This window comes from Petaurus breviceps, unplaced genomic scaffold (genome assembly GCF_028583685.1).
Source record: "Petaurus breviceps papuanus isolate PSGF00001 unplaced genomic scaffold, PetGlider_PUasm1.0 90686, whole genome shotgun sequence".
In the NCBI taxonomy this organism is placed as follows: Eukaryota; Metazoa; Chordata; class Mammalia; order Diprotodontia; family Petauridae; genus Petaurus; species Petaurus breviceps.
Window position 1 is genome coordinate 1,409,371 of NW_027187309.1, and position 16,958 is coordinate 1,426,328.

At 37.1% G+C, this 16,958-nt stretch overlaps 1 protein-coding gene and 1 pseudogene across 3 annotated transcripts in view; one reads left to right on the top strand and one right to left on the bottom strand.

Annotated features, from left to right (window-relative positions):
• DLGAP2 (DLG associated protein 2) overlaps nucleotides 1-16,958 on the top strand; it is a 1,288,940-nt gene that overhangs the window by 828,974 nt on the left and 443,008 nt on the right. The gene's annotated exons all lie outside the window — the stretch shown is intronic.
• Nucleotides 4,980-5,077, bottom strand: LOC138144137 (U6 spliceosomal RNA; annotated as a pseudogene).

Below are 16,958 nucleotides of genomic sequence, written 5' to 3' on the forward strand. Positions count from 1 at the left end.
AGTTTCTGGCTTCAAGGAGCTTACCTGATAGATACAAAACATATTCTCATATAAGTGAATATTAGATATTTTAAAAATACAGTGATTTTGGAAGATTGGGTAAGTAAGGGCTCATAAGAGAAGGAATGAGGGAAAGATCTCTTGAAGAGGGTAGTCTTGAACTGAGTCTTAAAAGGGATCTTGCATTTCCAAGGGGTAAAAGTGAGGAGGGAGGGCATTTCTGGGCACAGGGTACATGGCCTCACATGGAAACAGAGGTGGGGAATGGAATATGTCATGTACAAGAAACAAGTAGTCCATGTTTACTAGAGCATTAATTCTCATTCAGGAAATATTTATTAAGATTCAAATATGTGCCAGGTACTGTGCTAAGCACTGGGGATACAAAAAGAGACAAAAGACAATCCCTGCCTGCCCTAGGAGCTTATAATCTAATGGGAAAGACAACAGGCAAATAAATGTATACAGGATAAATAGGAAATAATTAAAAGAGGGAAAGCATTGGAATTAAGAGGGGTTGGCTAATGTAGGTTTCCTGTAGAAGGTCGAATTTTACTTGGGACTTAAAGGAAGCCAGGGAGATCAGCAATTGGAGTGGAAGAGGGAGAGCATTCCAGGAATGAGAAAAATAGCATCTACTTTGGTGTAATTGTAAGGAACAAAGGAAATAATCTATGTAAAGTACTTGAAGTCCTTGAAACACTATGTACGTTCCAGCTATTATTAAGGAATGGGAAGTCATAGGAACTTCTTAAGGGGGAAAGCAGCTAGATCTCTACTTAAGGATACAATTTTGGCAACTGTGTGGAAAATAGCTGGCATAAAAGAGGGACAAGAGGCAGGGACATCAATTAAGTGATTTTTGCAATAAGCAAAGAAGGCCTAAATTATGGCATCATTCCTTTTCTTAGAAATTTTTAAAAGATTTCTATTGCCTTTTGATAAAAGTAAAACCTCCTGATTCTGATCTTCAAGGTGTTTTGAGTGTATTCCTTGTGATAATCTTATACAGTGGGCAAGTTGTTGGAGATCCTATGGCATAGCCTAGCCAGGGTGGGGGACCTGCAGCCTTGAGGCCATATATGGTCCTCTAGGTCCTCAAGTGAGGCCCTTTGACTGAATCCAAACACCTTAATAAAAGAATTTGTTCTGTAAAGCTTGTACTAGACTACACCATTTGATTTAGCCAATAATGGTTCTTTGTCACAAAGTCAGCAATAGTTGCATCCTTGGAAATATCTTCTGAGCCCTTTTGGTTAACAAAGGTCTACCTGTAGCAGAATGGGTCCTATGTCCCCAACACATTCTCATTTAGAGTAAGGTTGACTTGAAAGATAACCAAAGTATTTGTTGGAGCTATATCTGGGCTATGTATATGTTGCCCTAATCATTGGTCCAACAGGTCAGTGAATAGGACTTTAACTTCTTTATCTTATAGCCTTTTAGGTAGGTTTCATGCTCACTGGCATATGTTAATGGAAGCTGACATTTGTACAGTATTCTAAGGCTTGTCAAACCCTTGATATTAATTAATTCAGTCTTTAAAACAAATCTATAATGTAGGTACTTTTATTATCTCCATTTTTCTGATGAGAAAACTAAATATGAGTGGGGTTAAGTGACTTGCCAAAGGTTCTACAACTAGCAATTGTCTAAATTTGAACTCTTAGCTCTAAGTCCAACACTTAGCTGCCCTTATGTTAAAGGTATGTCAGTGATCACCATATTAACTGTATAAAATAGCTAATTCCCCAATGTGGGGGATTAAATAAGAGACATAAAAACTAACTCGTTTCCAATTTTAAATGAATTTCAGAGCTTCTTTCTGCTGTCCTGGGTCACTCCCATGAAATATTAAAGCACTCTCTTTCCATGTGCTGAGGTGTTAGAAAGTGAGATTATTAGAATGTTATACTTAATCCTACTGCTGACTTTCTAGGAATTGCCTCAGAGAAAAACAGAGAAGGAAATCTGCTCCCAGCTGCTTGAAATCATTGAAAGGACTTTTATCTAAGAGTTGTATGATTCTACTGTCAAGTTTAGAGTTTTCAGGAGTGGCAATAGATTCAACCCAATTCTCTTAAAAGAATATCACCCTCAGAGAGAATATGAAAAGTTCATTCTCCTGACCAAGGGCCATAATAATATCCACTGTGGAAAAGGAAAGAAGAGAAATAATCCCATTTTGATTTGCCACTCAATTGAAGAGCATTTATTAATCCTACTAGGAGCCAGGCACAGCACTAAACACTCAAGATACAAAGAAAGGTAAAAGGCAATCTCTGTCCTTAAGGAGTTCACAGTCTTCCTGGGAAGACACACAAAAAGAAGCTGAAAGGTGGTGGGTGGTGCAGGGACACCAGCTAGTTTGAGGGCTAGTTTGAAATGTGTTTCAGTATTGATGAGATCTTGCTGGTTGCTTAAAGATTCCAGAGAGCATTGATGAAGGCCAGAAGAGGGTAACCATGTGGGAAATTGTGAGATGGCTACCTTTGGAGGAGCTCACCACTGTCTGTCTTCCATGCTTCATGCTTGTCTACTTCAGGCAAGTAATTGAAACTCTCTGGAACTCAGTTTCTCATCTGTAAAATAAGGGTTAAACCAGAGAGCCACTGAGGTCCCAGTTCTAGATCTCAGATCCTTTGAATCTGACCTTTCTTTTTCTTAAAGGACAAATAACTGATGAAAAATAATCTTTGCTAGGTCTGATGGACAGTACTTTAAGAAGTCAGGATGGTTTTTGAAAGTTCAATCACTAAATATTACAAGGTCTAGTAAACTCCCTAAAGCAACTACTTAAATGTCTCTTGATTATGAGCAGTACTGCTCTGCCCCTGCTGCCAAGCGTCCAGCAATCCAAAATGAGCAAAATCAATCTTTGTTCCCAACAGACAGTACTGATAATGCAGATGTTACTCAACTTCCCCGGTTCCTCTAAGGCATTCGAGGGAGGAAAAGCCTTTCAAAGACATATGTGGGACAAGAGCACGTTCTGCCTGAGTGCCCTGGGAAGCTGAGTGGGGACATGGTGAAACTCAAATATAAATGTTGAGTGTCACTTTCCTTCCGCTAGCTAGAATAAATGTTTGCCCATGAGTCAAAATAGGTGGCAGAAGGAGATATGCATGCCTGGAGCTGAAGGATAACTGTGTTGTGTCTAATACATTAGAGAAAGTGTGCAAGAGTAGTCTGTCCTTGTAAAAATATTACCCTTGTAATGCTGTCAGAGCTTGGTTTTCTTCCACAGAGGTGCCAGCCACATAAATTAAGACCTGCCTAGGGGCAAGTTTGACTTATATAACCCATATGCCCATATTGTTGAGTTTTATATTGGGAATTGGTAAAGTTCTCACATTGTAAGCCTTCATTTTCCCCTTGTTCCAGGGGGTCACCTCTCAAATTGCCAGTATCACAACTTGTAAAACTTTCTGCAGAAACAGTTATCAGTGAAAAGAGAGCAAAGATCTGATCAGTCACACAAAACTAGAATTTAACATCAACATTAGTATCATATGCCATTCAGAAACACTTAATTTCTCCTCTCCGCAACCCCAGTCAATTGCATTGGGAATTATAATACAGACTTTATTCAGATTTAGTTCCTTTCTTCGGGAGCTCAATATGTCTATGAATGTGAAATGGGTTATAGCACCAGCCCAGTACATGTTCCTTGCCTGAGCTCTAGATTTTGAGGCAGGGCAACTGACCTTGAATCCCACCCCTGCCATTTACCTTTTTGACTTTGGGCAGCTCAAGCTCCCTAAGCCTCAATTTCCTCATCTGTAAAAATGAAAGGAGTTTGATTAGATTATCTTTGTAAGTCATTACCAACTTCAAATCCTATTATCTGTTTTTCTTAGTATTTTGGATGGGACTCATTATTTCATTGATGCTAGGAACTCCTGGTTAGGAATAGACCCTACCAAGGCAAGCTCTGTATCTTTTCTGTGACTTAACATCTTAGAAAGTTGCCTGAGATATTAAGAAGCTTAAATGACTTCCCTAGAGTCACAATATCAGTAAATGTCAGAGAAACAGCTTGAATTCCAGTCTTCTTGACTCCAGAAGTCAGCTTTCTATCCACTCTTACATGGTGACTCTCAAAATATAGGATAAGAAATAGAAATTAAATCTCTGTTCAAGATTATTACTGCTAATGTAGATACTGTACTTAATAGAAGCATAACATAAATTGAAGAGTAAAGTTATTTTGGAAGATACTTAGGGTTGTTATGAATTTTTAAGACCTCCAAGTCTTATTGTTTTGTGGGCTGAATGTATGGGAGCTTATTTTTGTTCATCACTTTTCTCACTGAGTCTCAATTTCCTCATCTGTAAAATGGAGACAATATAGACGCACTATTTACCATAGAGGCATCTTTGAGAAGAATGCCTTGTAAACTATTAAATGCTTTAGGATGAGAAAAAAGCTACAAAATGCTATTGTTTTCATTTAAGGATTATTCATAGTAAGTCAAAAAAATCACTGTTAGTAAAAACATTAAAAGATAAATATTGTGCTTACACATCATATTTTAGCCAGGATTATCAGGATGTTATCTAGACTCAGGTAATGAAATTTGTTTTAAGGTGGAAGAGGTAACAAAGAGTCAGACGTACAAAGAGCAGTTATCCTGATGGCAATTCTTTTTATATTTGGGCACAGACAGCAGTAACTTTTTATAATTTCCTTCTTGTGATATTTTAAATGCCAACCTCCTAAGCATTATAAGGTAGCTGGCTGGTGCAGTGGACAGAGTGCCAGTCTGCAGTCTTAAAGAATCATCTTCTTGAGTTCAAATCTGATCCACACACTGCATGACCTTGGGCAAGTCACTTGCCTCAGTTTCTTCACGTACAAAATGAGCTGGAGAAGGAAATGGCAAACCATACCAGTATCTTTTCCAAAAACACTCCAAATGTGGTCATGAGGAATCTGAAATGATGGAAACAACTGAAAACCTAGGCATTATTTTTTTTAATATAGGATACAAATTTGCATGTCATCCTTGCACAGGGCCCATGCTAATCTTCTCTGTATCATTCTAATTTTTGTGCTGCCAAAGCAAGTACCTAGGCATTATTTTTTTTAATTTTATTGATGTCCTTTGTATTTATATCACATTTACTTCTAAAAAATACTCCCTTGCCTTTCTTTACTATTTTTAGGATGATAAAAATGATACAAAATGCTATTATTTTAAATTAAGGATTATTCATAGCAATTAAAAAAACAGTGTTAAAAGGTACTATCATGAGCTAAACCTATTGTAAGGAAAAACAGTTAATCAAAAACAACTCTTATATCAACCATGTCTATAAACATCTGGCACAGTCTGTCCCTACCTCTTTGTTCAGATCTTCTGCAGAAAGGTGTCTGTGCCACAAACATTTATAAGTGCTGTTTTTAAACTCAAATTGCATATTCCCTCTTCTAAGAGCTTCATTTCTTTCTCTCTGACTCTGTTTTTTTCTGTTGTCTGCACAGTTCCCTTATAGGTTCCTGAAATCATTGAATTCTCTCCAGTTTTACAGAATCACAAAATGCTAAGGTTCCATTCCATTATGAAAGCCAATCACTAATTTGAGTTGAGCACTTGAGTTGTATTTTGTCTGGTGTATAGTTCCCCAACGATCTACTTACTTCTTAGCATACTCTTCAGTCTTAGAATGTGTTCTGCCTCTTTTCCATGCACTCTACCAAACCCAGTCTCATTATCTTGGATAGCAGCTCACAAACTCAGGGCATTTTGTCTTTTACAAAGAGCTTTTCTCACAATATTGCTATAAGATTATTCCAATTTAATATTATCTTTTAACACATGAGGAAATGGTTCAGGGACTTGTCCACAATTATGTAGTTAGTAGGGTTTAGAGTTAAGACTTGAACCCAATTCTCTTATGTCAAAATGAGTGTTCTCCCCACATCATACTGCCTTGACTTCCCTTTCAGACCCAGATCAATTCCTACATACTTTATGAAATTTCCCCTAGCCCAAAGGCATCTTACTCTCCTCTTAGTCCCCTGGCAATGATTATCTGTATCTTCATTAATCTTACACAGTAAAATCTCACTTCTCTGAAGATCATCCTTTTGAAACTCTTGAGCATCTGGCTCAGGATGCAGAAATAAACACATGCAAAAAAATAATAAAAGATAGCAAACAAGAGTGACAATAGAAGCAGCTTCTGAATGCTAAGCAGCTATGAAAACAGCTGAGATGAGTGAAAGGCTGTGTCTTCCATGCTCCAGGAGCTGCATGTTGCTGCAGAAATAGTCCTAGATTCTTAGCCAGAGGAACCAGGTTCAAGTCCTGCTTTAGTCATTTATTTCTTGTGCCACCTTGGGGACCTCATTTTACCTTTCTGTTCCTCAGTTTACTCAAATGCAAAATGAGGAAAGAGGATGAGATGATCTCTTAGGTCACTTCTATCTATGATCCCATGATGCTACTTAGTCAACAGTTCACTGGTAAGAATAAAAGAAGCATTCAGATTGGCTAACAATCTACAAATGTCTAGGAGTGTTAAGACAATTGAAAGGATTTTCTTATGACAAACAAGATAAAAAAAGACAAAGTAGAAATATTATAATGACTTTGAGTTATCCAAAGAAAAAAGAGCTATATTATATTCACTAGTTAATGATTCAGAAGATAGGAAAGTATATAGTATATCTGGAAATATTTCTATTAAATTTCTATCCACTGAGCTGAAATTCAGTGGCTTTGGAGTATAAAGCGTTAAGCAGTCAGGCATTTTTAAAATGGCCAGTCAAAAATTGCCCATTATCCCATCATTCTGAAGACAGAAGGTTTTATTTTATATGTACTTCTGACATTTTTTCAAACAGAGTTTGGGTTTTTTTTGTTTTTGTTTTTACTATTTTTGAGATTTATACAAGGAAAAATGCCCCGTAACCGTGTTGTTTTGAAATGTGCTCTATGGAATAAACAACAAAGTATATAGCAAGTGAAACATGCATATATCCTCCATCTTAAATGTGTATTTTGAATTAGATCTAAAAGAGTATGTGCACTATAATCTTACATGTACATACCCCGTGAAAAGAATGGTCAAAGATGGTCTATAGGCTTCCATTGTTTCATTTGGATCTATCTGCAATGAAAATTTGAGCCAATAACAGTAGTTTTTATTATCTAGCCTTTGGGGAAAAAAATTAGCGAGCATCAGTTCCTCTTAATAAATTGAAAAATCAATTATACCTGGAAGCAGAGAAAAATTTAATTAATGTGAAAACCCATTACTCAAACTATAGGAAGAAAATAGTTTGCAGAGTTTCCCAGTTTCATGGGAAGTGGGGCCTAAAAAAAATAATAGTCCTATCCTTTTTTATTTGATTTAAAGTAAGGTCACTTCTAGATTAGGTGCCAATAATATTCACCGATCTCTATAGTTTTACATTTTTTTATGTTAAATTTTAGCTTCTTTAGTAAACCAAAGCCCTAACAAAATTTAAAGGGAGAAAAAAGATCAGGCCTAGGCTACTATTTTGTTTAATTACCAAAAAGTTGATCACATCAATATTACTAACTTTATTCTGATACAGCTACATGGTGCAGTGTTCTGGGCCTGAAGTCTGGAAGACTAGAGTTCAAATCTGGCCTCAGACATTTATTAGCTACATGATCCTGAGCAAATTATTTAAATTCTCTTTGCCTCAGTTTCAACTTTCTGTAAAATGGATATAATGACAGCACCTATACTCAAAGTTGTTGTGAGGATCAAATGAGATAATAATTTTAAAGGGATTAGCACAGTGCCTGGAACATATTAAGTGAAACAAAAATGTTAGCAATTATTATTGCTAATTCAGACTCTAGTATGTTATTATATGAATGAATTAAGCTTCTATTTATTAAGATGAATGTAAGCATCTTATGGGCAGGATTTTTTTTTCATTCTTGTCATGTTATATCCAGTGCCTGCCACAAAATCTGGCACATAGTAGGAGATTACTAAATGTTACTTGATTGAGTGATTTATATGCAATTTTCAACTTGTACACAACTTGGAAAATATTGTGCAACTCAGATCCTCTAATTTCATATATCCAAATAGATTCCATGAGCCTGTTTTTTCTTTGTGTGTTCTGGATAGTATGTTCTTCACAAACTTGAAATGCTCAAATATTCATGAACAAACTACTTTCATATAGTATCAGAGTCAGATTTACTTAATAGCTCGGGGGCTAAATCCTTTGGGTCCTGAGGTGTGTTGCATGAACTCTGAGATCACTTGTGACTCCCAAGCCCTAAAATTCCTATGCAAGAATATCTAAAATAATCTACATTTCTATTTTCAGTTAGAAGTCACAGCAATTTAATTTAAACCCACTTTCTCAGTGTTCTGAGCATGCCATTACATATTACAACAGAAGGATTATGAGTTCTCATATACAGCTAAATCAAATATATACAAAATTGCCCTATACTCACATTTTAAGAACAACTTTTATATAAATACTTTTCTTCTAGAAATCTAGGGATTTCTGCTGTTGCAGGGAATGATTCACATGCAAAGTATGTTTTACATGTGGGTGGCTGTCTGAACACATAGCATTGCCAAGTGACAAGATGTATCTTTAACAGAATACAATTGAAACTGTTTGAGTCTCTAGAATGTTCACATTCAGCATCTTTTGATGGGCTGTCCCAGTATCAATACTGTGTATGCTAAGGGAAAACCAGGGCTTTCACAAAAGGCACATCTATTGACTGAGGTACACAGGTATACTGTAGTATATATGCCCACTGACTTAAAGAAAATTTACCATAACATAAATAAAATTATAGATAAAGTAATAATAATAAAAACCAAAATCTATATTTACATGTCATTTTGTTGTTGTTTCAGTCTTCATGACCCCGTTTGGGGTTTTCCTGCCAGAGATGCTGGAGTGTTTTGCCACTTTTCTTCTCCAGCCCATTTTCCAGATGTGGAACTAAGGCAAGCAGGGTTAAGTTTTTTGCCCAGGGTCACACAGCTAATAAGTGTCTGAGACCACAACTGAACTCAAGTCTTCCTGACTTCAGTCCCAGCACTCTATCCACTTGCACCACCTAGGCTGCCCCAGGACAAAGTTTGTAATATTGAGATTTTACAAATAACTTTTCATTCATTATCTCATGACCCTCATAACAATCAAATGAGCAACAAGCATTTATTCTGCACCTATCGTGTGCCAGGGAAAACAAAATACAAAAACAGAAATTAAACCATCCTTACCTTCAATGAGCTTAGGGGAAGACGTGTTGACAAATGTATATCTATGGATATCACTACATTAGGTTCATTTTCTGATGTGGTAGATTTAAGGACCTAACTTCTTGATAATCCTGCCCTTGGCGCTACTGTTGTGAAATTAAGAGTTCATGTTTATGTCTCATGTTAGAGAGAAAACTCTTTAATAATCAGCTGGGGTCTGGGATTTGCAGTTCAGGCCCTGCCCTGGGAAAGCTCATTCCTTCCTGTGTAAGCTCCCAGAGCTGGGACACAAATGAAAACAAAGGCAAGGCATTTGTGAAAAATAAGATTGTGAGGCAAATGCAATCTGTAATAGAAAAAAAAAAAGAACATACTCACAAATGGATGACAGTCTCAGGGGGCAAAAGGAGATAAGGACTGTCATTTCTTCCTGCCAATTTTTCCCTTCTGTGCTCCAGCTACCTGAGTGAGCATCCACAATTAAAAAAAAAAAAAAACCTTATACAATTCTGCTTTATCCCTTTAGTTTTTACCTCTCCAGCATGCCAGGAGAACGTATGGGTTTGAGGAGGGGAGTTGCTGCTGTTGCCACCATTACTGTCATATTCAGGTGCACTGCTATGTATAAGCTGAGGAAAGCCACAGCTCCTTATCCCTCTCATTTTTTCCTGCCATCTTTTCTTTCATTCTTCCCCCAGTTACAAATAATATGAATATTCTTGCCACAAAAGCAAAAGGAACAGCACAATCCAAAAGTCTATGCAAGTGCAGGTCATTCTTTCTCTCTCCTAGGGAGCCATTAGATAGATATATACAGAAAAAATGCAAAGTAAATACAAGGTAATAGAATTTGGAGGGAACAGGAAAGGCTTCCTATAGAAGGAGGTCCTTAAGTTCAATTTTGAAGGAATTAAAAGATTCTATGAGGCAAGTGCTAGAAGTGAAGAGATTCTGATAGAGGATAGCCAGCAGAAAGGCATGGAGATGGAGTCCCACATATGAGTAATAGCAACATAGACAGTTTGACAAGACCATGGAGTGAAGAGGATTAAAGTGTAATGCAGTTTGTAGCCTAGCTCTCCAGCCTCATTATACCATAATTCCCTTTCTGTACTGTGTGAAAAGTGGATTTGATTAGGGAGAGATTTATGGCTACAAAACCAATTAGGAGGCCTTCGCGTAATCCAGGTGAGATCTCACCATCTGATCATGAACACCTAAATTAAGATTGTGACTATGTGAGCCCTGAGAAGTGGATAAATGTGAACAATGTGGCAGGGGTAGAAACTGAAAAATTTGGCAGTGGATGGCTATTTGGGATAAAAAAGAGCGAGGAGTCAAAAATACACAGAAATTGCAAGCTTTTGAGACTAAAAGACTAGGAGTACTTTTACAAAACTAGGGAAGTTCAGAAGAGCGGTGCCTTTTTGAGGAAATAAAATCATTTATGTTTTAGATATGAGGTGTTCAAGATGTTTGTGACACAGTAGATTGGAATTGGTCAATTAGCAGTTGGTGATATAGGACTAGGAACACTCAGAACAGATCCTTGGGGTATAGCCACAATTAAGAGGCATAATATGGCTGAAGAACCCCCAAAGGAGACTAAGGAGGAATAGTTAGGAGGCAAATCAGGTGAGAGTAACATCATAGACCTTGAGGAGACAAGATTACTATGGAAGAAAGATTAGATTTAGTCTGCATGGCCCCTATGAAAGCTCACAACCCACCAGGTGGCCAAGAGATCCTATATTAATCTAGCTTCATAGATCCCTCTACTTAATGATATGGCAGTATTTTTATTGGGTGTAAAATACTAGGACCATGTTCTCATAGGGTCAGTGGTTCTACCAACCAAAGAGTACCAGAAACTTCCTTCTGACCTTCCCTAAGCTCTTTTCTGATCAAGCATTGAAGATGCAACAAAATTTAAAAACTGTGTGTATGTGTGTGTGTGTTTATGTATATACGTGTGTGTGTTTAGTCTAAAATCAAGCAGGTATTTACCAAGAAAAAAGTGAAATCAAATTAAATTAAACATACCCCCCCAAAAAAAGATATATTGATATTAGCCATAAAACTAGCTTGTGTCAACATTTTTTTTTTTTTTACTCCTCGGCTATCTTATAATTATCTGGCTTTTCTTTTCTAGTTCTTCTTTTTCAAAGCTTGTCCCAGGAAGTCCTTTCCCCCTCCTCAGCTGGAAATTGATGCTTCTCACTCCTTTAAATCTCCTTTGCCACCCTTTAGCAGTCTAGCAAGTTTTAAAATTTTATTTTATATTTGCTCATACCCAGGTGAGTATTGAGGCCATGAGAACACAAAAAAATTCACAGGGATCAATCCATACCCATCCCCCACAGAAGAAAATACCTCAAGGTCATTGTATTCTTTAGTTAATTTTCTTCTTTTCTCTTTGTCACTGTTCTTTGAACATTAAAATCCCTCTAATTTATTTTTAGATTATTTCCATAAGGTCTTGTTGATGAAGCCTGAACCCACACCTACAAAACCCATTTGGATCAATTATAGGGAGTTTTCCACTTGTCTCCTTCCTAGTACCCCTACTTCTTACTATAAAGTTAATTATTTCTTAAGAACTGAGCGTGAGACAGTTCCTTCTTTCCAAAGACTCACATTCTAACTGAGTACACTACACATAAAAGAAAATACATTTTCAGGGTATATAGAAAAGCCCAGAAGTCCTAAGGTTATAATAATGGGGAAAATGGAAAAAGTCAAAGGGTCTTTAGGTTGCATCAGTAAGTCAAATGGCAGTGTCCATGGATCTGCATGGTATAAAGGCAAAGCAGAGGGTAAGGCCTGCAGGACCTTAGGATATTGGCTGTTGTAGATGGCAAGGCCTAAGGGTCTTCTATCTCATCAGAAGGAATAGAGTTAGTGACACCAATTTTATCCAAGTAATGTAAGCAGTTCAGATGAACTGAAAGGAAGTGAGGGTAGAGGAGGGAAGGGTACTCGCTAATCTCATCAACTCCCATGGATTCAACTAACATGTCTATTCTGATAATGCTTAGATTTCTTAGTCCATCTAATATCTCTCTTTACCTGTGGTCTTATATCTCTAACATACTGGATATCTTGATTTGGATGTCTCATAGACATATTAAACTCAGCATGTCCAAAATTGAATCCATTCTTTCTGTCCAAAACTCCCTTTTCCCATATTAATGTTGTGTGCTACAATCTTCCCAACCTACTGGGCTCACCACCCTTGATTCCTCATTCCCACCCCTGCCATATAGTCACAGTTGACAAGTCCTGTCATTTCCACTTTGTTAACATCTATCATATCTGCACTCTTTTGTCCTCTGACATTGTCACCACCCTGGCACAGGCCCTCATCACCTCATCACCTATTGCTATATCCTTCTGCTTGATCTCCCTGCCACATATTTCTCCCAATTCTAGTCCATCTTCCACTGAGCTGTCAAATTTATCTTCCTAAAATGCAAGCTTGACCTTGTCTCTCTCCCCACATATACCACCACATCCCATTCTATGAACTCCAGTGTCTCCCAAATGAAATATAAAATCTTTGCTTGGTTTTCAAAGCCCTTCACGAGCTGTCCCTTCCTGCCCTCCTGTACCTACTGTCTGATCCAGTGACACTGGCCTGCCTGCTTTTCCTCACACATGACTCCATGCTTTTTCACTGGCTGTCCTCCCTCCATGCCAGGAGCTCAGCATCTTCATCTGTTTAATAACATTCCTGGTTTCCTTCAAATTTCATCTAACATTCTACCTTCTATCTCAGAAGCCTTAACCAAACCCTGAAACCTTCTCTAGGAGTTTACCTCTAACAATAACCCTAGTATCTTTTCATTCAGCTTCTATTCAAAATCCTCTAGTGATGATAAAGTCATTGATAATAATAACCTGCATCTACATTTTAATCTGTGATTTTTAAAAATACTTTTCTCACAATAGCCTATGGGTCAGATAGTGTAAGGAGTTTCACCCCACTTTACAAATGAGTTAATTGAGAAAATTGAGATTAAATGTTCTTTTTCTGACCAAATGTCTAGAAAATATCAGGTTTGAACACAGACCTCTCCTACATTGTTTTTTTCTCCCCAATATCAACAGCATGCCATGGCACCTCATTATATTTCTGGTGTTGGGAGAAGATTTGTGATTTTATTGCTATAGACAGATAAGTATAAGGTAACCTAAGAGTAAAAAAATGTTGACAAAAGCCAGTTTTGTACCTAACATCCATATGTCTTTTTTTTTTTTTGGTGTGTTCAATTCAATTCAATTACCTAGATGTGGGCAAATACCAAGTAAGATTTAACTTGCTAGACTTCAAAAAATAGGAAAAGGGAGCTGAGAAAGAAGAAGAGAGTCCCTGGGAACAAACTTTGAACAAGAGAAACTAGAATAGAAAAGGCAAATAATTATAAGATAGCCTAGGAGTCAATAAAAAAAATGTTGACACAAGACAGTTTTGTATCTAAAATCCATATATCTTTTTGTGTATTTAATTCAATTTTATTTCATCCTTCTTTCTTGGTAAACATTTGTCTTTACTTAGAGTAGTTAAACATATATACACACACATGCACACACACACTCATTATTTTACTATGTTGTGTCTCCCATGCTTGATCAGAAAATAACTTAGGGAAAACATTTTTTTTTCACCATTAGGAAGGTCAGGAAGAATTTGCTGGTACTTTTTAGTTGGTAGAACCCCTGGTCACCTGAGAACATGGTCCAAAGCACATCCAGGAAAAAAACCACACCATTAAGTAGACAGGTCCATGAAGCCAGATTAAGATAGGATCTCTTGGCCACCTAATTAGTTGTAAGCTTTCCTAGGTGCCATGAAGAATAAATCTAACCTTTCTTCCACAGTAATCTTGTCTCCTCAAGTCTATAGATCTATGAAACTAAATTTTACTCTCACCTGATTTTCCTCCTACCTCTTTGACTACTTCCTCTTAGTCTCTTTTCAAGGTCCTTCAACCAAATTAAGCCTCCTAATTATGGTTACACCCCAAGGATCTATTCTGAGTATTCCTCTGTCCTCTCTCTATCTTCTTACTCAGTGACTTCATCAGCTCCCATTGGTTCATTATCATCTTTATGTCTCTGATGCACAGATCTATATATCTAGCCACCTTTTCTCTCCTGAGCTCTAGAACTACATCACCAACTACCTATTGACCAATTGCAACTTAATGTGTCACAAACATTTCAAATGCCTCATGTCCAAAGCATAACTGATTATATTTTCTCAACATTATCCTTATAAAGAAATTTCTATTATAAATGCATATTGGCATCTAATCTATAACTTAGAGTCTTGAGTACTTGCCTGGATCTCTGAGTAGTTAAGTGACTTGCACAGGGTGACATAGTCACTATGTGTCAGAAATGGGACTTAAAGCCAGGAATTCCAAACTCCGAGACTGGATCTCTCTCTGCTATGTCACATTAAATCAGCTTCATTTGGATTTCCTAGTATATAATAAGGCATATATTTAATAGTCAGTATAGTTCAATGAAAAGAAGACTGACTCAAGGCTCATATGACCTAGGCTCATATCTTACCCGATGCTTGGTACCTGTATAACCTTGGGCAAGTCCCTTAATCTCCATAGGCCTCAGCTTCCTTATCAATAAAATGAGGGTTTGAACTGAATCATCTCTGAGGTACTATGCATTTCAAGATCCCTGATACCTATAACGAACTATCAATTTACCTTTGCAATTTGTACCTAGTTATCTTGGTGCTTCCCCTTTGAGACTAAACAAAAATAAGGCCAGGACCACTTTCTCACAAAAGTCCTATAGGACCTTGAAAATAGCTATGAAGTACTCCATATATATATATGCTCTAAATAGAGCAAAAAATCCACAATTCCTTCCAGTAATCTTCACTTTTTTAACCAAAGAGGACAACATCAATTCTGTTTAGGTCAGTTCTCCACACTAACCAGCTCTCACTGAGACCCCTCTGCATTTATGGGCAATTGAAGTAATCATTCCCAATGTACCACCTTCTGAATAATCCTACTCAATTAGTATTCATATTTAAAACTTCATTGGTTTTGTTATATAAATGGTGTTACCAAATGACAAAAGAATAATTATAGTACCAAAGTGATGGGACCTTGAAGTCTTACAGCCTTCTTTCTCTAAAATGCTGAAAGTAGTTCAGCAAAGTTATTGCATTTATCCTCAATTAACTTTGATAATCAGCCTGGTAAGTAAAGGGATGATGATAATATTTCTACTTTAGAAACTGGAAATTGAGAGAAAGAATAATAAAGAAGTTGGTATGGTGTAGTGAAAAGAGCACAGGAGAAAGAAGATAGGAATTCAATACCATTTCTGGCAATTACCAACCATGTGACTAAGCAAATCCCTCACCCCCTCTGAAGCATAATATCTTCTCCTAATCATTCAGACACAAAAGCATTTATTAAATACATATTCTGTGCCAGCCACTGTGCAGAGTGCTGGGGATACAAGGAAATGTAAAAAACAACAAAAAAAATACCAGCCCTACTCTCAGGGAGCACACAATCTAATAGGAGATACAACTTGCAAATAACTATGTACAAATAGACCATGTACAGGATAAATTGGAAATAATCAACAAAGGAATGCACCAGAACTAAAAGAGTTTGGAAAATGCTTCCTGTAGAAGGTGGGAGTTTAGTTGGTTCTTGAAGAAAACCAGGAAACAAGAGATGAGAAGAGGGAACATTCTATACCTGATGGATAGCTAAAGAAAATGTCCAGAGTTGAAAGATTCAGCATATTGTTCGAGGAACAGCAAGGAAGGGAGTGGTACTTGATCAAATAGTACCTGAGGGAGGTACAAGAAGACTGGAAAGGTGGGGTATTGGGAAAGTAGGGTATGGAGGCCTCTGAATGCCACACAGAAGATTTTTATATTTGATCCTGGAAATGATGGGAACTCATCGGAGTTGATTGAATGTCATATTCAGACCTGAACTTCAGGAAAATCACTCTCAGGTCCGAGTGGAGGATGGACTAGAGTGGGGAGAGACTGGTGGCAGATAGGCCAACCAGGAGGCTATACAGAAGCATAACTTGAACTAGTAACTTCATTGGGATATTTTGATGTAAGTGATATAAATGTGAGTTATTATTATTATTATAAAAATTACATTTATATAGAACTTTAAACTTGACCAGAGTGTTTTTCTCCATCAACTCTGTGAAGTAAGTATTAAAAGTAAGATCATACTCAGTTTTATAGGTGAGGAAACCATATGGCTCAAAGACCTTAAATTATTTATCGCTGGCCCCCACAACTAACAGGCATTGGAGTTAGGATTCAATCTAATATCTTCTGGCTCCAAGATCAGTACTTTTCCCCACAAGCTAAATGCCCTTAGTACAAGTCATTTAATCTTTCTGAGCTCCAATTGTTGCCTCTATAACACAAATAACATGGTATATTGGATAGAATGCAGTACTTCAAGGCAGGAAGACCTAAATTCCAAGCCTGCCTCTCACAGGCTTACTAGGAGTTAGCTTGACTGAGCCCTGAGTGACTTTCTGAAATGAATTTTAATCTTCATTGACATAGGGAGTTTTCAAACCAATTAAATCACAAGTCCCTAAAGTGGTGTCAAACTTTAGGCTCACTTGCTGATCATAAAACTCCTAAGGATGCTCCAATCAGAAAAAATTTAATTGGAAAATGTTTAACAAAACAAATTAAA